This window comes from Lipotes vexillifer, unplaced genomic scaffold (assembly GCF_000442215.2).
Source record: "Lipotes vexillifer unplaced genomic scaffold, Lipotes_vexillifer_v1.1 scaffold204, whole genome shotgun sequence".
Lineage (NCBI taxonomy): Eukaryota > Metazoa > Chordata > Mammalia > Artiodactyla > Lipotidae > Lipotes > Lipotes vexillifer.
The window spans coordinates 1,722,775-1,726,647 of record NW_006777418.1 but is presented as its reverse complement, the minus strand read 5'-3'; positions in this window follow the sequence as shown (position 1 = coordinate 1,726,647).

Here is a 3,873-nt window from a genome sequence, read left to right as displayed (position 1 = left end):
CAGGAAAAAATAAAGATCTAAAGGTCAAAGTAAGTGTCAGAGAGAAGAAAAATTCAAAAACATAAACCCGTAAGGAAAGAATGTACTTGTGCTGATTTGAATTAGGGATTTGCCCACTGCTATAGGAAAGCCTCTGGAAGACTTGTCACCTTCAGGCTTGGTACAAGAGCCATCAATTATTTAGCCTAAAAATGAGGGGTAAGAGGTGACGTCAGGAATTGGGCATTATTAAGTGTTTTTTGTTTTTTTGTTTTTGCTGGGCATTTGATTGCAAGGCCTTTTATAACGGTAACCAGCAAAATGACTCATAGCAAAGTGCAAAATTGGGCAATAAAAACTGTAGACCTTTCAGAGTTTTTAAAACAAATAACAAAACAGAAAAATTAAGAGAGAGTTTGGTTGCTTTGTAAAGCTGGATCAAGAGAAAACGTTTGACAGGATGGAGCTATTGCTTAATTTAAGATCGTGTAAACAGATGGGTTCTCTCCCCCAAGTCATAAATCATGCAAAAAAATGTTGTTAGTCATGCTATATGTACTATCTGTATGGCAGACATTGTTCGTATGTAACCAACAGCCATTCCCCTCAACTATCCTTTTTAAGCAAACCTGCATTTTGGTCAGAAAGGTCAAGTGCCCTGCCTAAGGATTGAGTCAGCCTTGACTCACATGTCTAAGTGAGTCATGGAGCTTGTTTCCCATTTGTCAGATTTTCCCAGACACCACTGCAGCCAGAAGTGATCATGTGACTCAGTTCTGCCCAATAACCTGTCTGTAGGAAGTCTGCTAGGGAGCATTTGTGAAATATTTTCCTGTTCAGATAAAAATGCAAGGATTTACAGAAGGAAGTTTGTCCCCTTTGCCCATTTTCCCCTGCTCGGGATGCTGGTGTGATGAAGTGCTGACTGGATCTGTATTGGGCAACTTATGTGACCCTGAAGTGACAAACAAGAGATAAAAGCATATACATAGAGACTGATAGAGTTTAATTTTGTAAAAAAGTCTGTTTTGTTTGGAGTCTGGATTTTGGAAGACATTATTGATCTGCTAACTTACACCATGGTTGCTCTTGGGTAAGATATTGTAGGTTTGATAAGGCAGTGAGAAATAGAACGTGGAAATAGCTAATTGGGGCAGCAAGAATTTCCTTATATGATAGCAGGGCAGACCATTTTGTGTGGTAGTTACCCTCTCTCCCAGCTAAATGGCAGTGAGCAGACAATTCTGATTTCCTCTAAGTTAGTGGTTTCCTTGTATTGGCACCATCCTTTGACACCAAATTTGGAAATACTCTTAAGAAATAGGGGAGGGAGGCATAGGAGAATTGCTAACTTGTCTCCCTGGGTTCGTGTACATTTTAAAAATATTTTTGCCAATTTGGTAGTAAGTGAAGGGCATAGTAAAATGAAACTAGCCAATTCTGAATTGTTCTCACCAATCTTTGAGCCCATACCAGCCTTTGTAATCTTGCCTAATTCAACTACACTCATGGTTTAATCATCTGAGAACTGGGTCATTTGTTACTTGTAGACCAAAGCATATTTAATGAATGCCAACAGAATTCCAACAAAGAGTGGCTGGATTGTAAAAGAGACAAGGGCCACTGGAGGGAGTGGCCAGTATCCAGGCACTCTCATTTTATATGTTGACAATGCCGATCAAATGAAAAACTATACAAATGAATAAGAGTCCTGAATGATGTACAGATATAGGAGAAAAGAATATGTAGATATGGCCTAAGTCCAGCCACGTCCTGGCACTAGAAGTGGTAGAAGTTCAATATAGTGGAAAGAGTTGGAAGACCTGGGCTTAAAACTCATCTCCACTACTTACTAGTTGAGTGACTCTTGGTACATAGATCACCTCTCTGAGCTTCAGACTCCTTATTTGTAAAAAGGGAATAATAATATCCACTTCATGGGGTGGTTGTGAGATAGTTTGAGATGTCATACAGTAAGTTTATGGTGGCCAGTATGTACTAGATTCTGAGCAATGGAGGATAATAAGCTGTTTTCACATCTGTGATGAATATAGAAAGTTGGGGCCTTTGAGAAAGTCGCTTAAACATCTTTGGACCTATATTTCATAATCCATAAAAATGAAAGGTTTATACTAGATGTTTCTTTTTTTTTCATTTTCTGGATTTATGCATTTATTTCTAACTATACAGGAACAAATTCAGTAAGTAGAGAAAGACAAAGAAAGAGAAATATTGAAGAGAATGAAGCCTGTGGGAGACTGGCCCCTTAAATAGGAAAAGGGCTGTAGGCAAATTTCACCTTTGTACTTTCCTTTGATCCTCACAGATCCCTGGTTGTGCCCCATCTCCCAATGGTTATTTTGAAAAGAGAGCTTCACAGGGGATGCATAAAGAGAGCTTCACAGGGGATGCATAAAGGAGGGGAGGATTGAAGCAGTGGCTCATACACCAAGTCTTGTGTTTGGAGGTAAGAAAGCTTCTTGTTTCACATCTTGCTTCACACATGCACACACTGCAGTCTCAACACCACACAAGGGGGCACTGAGATGGGATTTTAATACTCTATGCTGGGTCATTGTGCAGTCAAGTGTGGTGACACTGTATGTGGTTATTCTGACACCTGTAATATAGATTCTGCCAGGTGTGGTGGGAACTAGTGGGAACTTTAGGGAAATGGAGTGAGCAAAGTAAGCTGGGAGGCAAAAAGACACCTGGGGGAATTTTTGATGAGGATGTTGTTGGATGTGCAAGTGAGGAATGAAAAGAACCAAGTAATACTGAACGCTGAGAGTGAGAGACTGTGAGAGATAATGAGAAGTGGTGGAATCCATGAATCTTTGTGGGGATGGGTGTCTTAGATAAATGATGTTAAAGGATATTTTCATTCCAGAGTTGTGAAAACATATGTTGTCTAGTGCTTAACATTTATTTCTCCAAAATTGCTAAAGCCTCGCGGGCTCACCTTTAATTCTTCACTCTATTTCAGCCCCTAGAGCTGCTCAGTTACCATGTATTTATCCCTCTTTTGGTGCACTGCCTGGGACTCTTTATTGCGTGGTCCTGAATTCACACCTCATCATAGGCTTTCTGGTTTATGCCAGAAGCCATCAAACTCATCTCTCTGTGAGAGGGATTTCCCTCCACAATGGTATCTGGAGTCGTAACACTGTTAATAAGAGCAACTGTTGCTCTAAATGTGCTATGAATATTAACTCATTTAGTCCTCCAAATAGCCCTGTAAGGCAGGTATTATTATTATTATTCCCATTTTACGGATGAGGATACTGAGGTAAAGTGACTCACCCAAGGTTACAGAGCAAGTAGGTGGTAGAGCCCGAATTCAAACCCAGGCTCTGCCTGGCTCCAAACCACTGTGCTATGTTGGATCTCCTTTTGTGAGATGCTGTTTTCATGATGTTTCTTTCCAGCTTCAAAATTTAATCAATGTAGCAATCGATTAAAGTTTGCTCAGAGTTGTTTTTTCTTTTTTAAAGCTGTGTCAAGGACTATGTCTTGTACCATGAACTAGGTTTAAAAGTTCTCTAACTACGATGAAGAGTGGCCCCCACTTGCCACAACTAGAGAAAGCCCTCGCACAGAAACGAAGACCCAACACAGCAAAAATAAATTAATTAATAAACTCCTACCCCCAACATCTTCTTTAAAAAAAAAAAAAAAAAGTTCTCTAAGGCAAGAGCCAGGTCTTCTACATAAATCCAAGTTTTCCAGACTTCAATTTTTCTCCTTTATAGCATAAAAAGAATTCCTAAGCTCTTGTACAGTTCTGGAGTTCTGTCCTGTTTTCTAGACGTGTTGGAACATGAAGCTAAGTGCTAGGAAGAAACAGATGGTTATTAAGTATCCATTGGTTTGACTCACCCTGAAGTCCTGCTG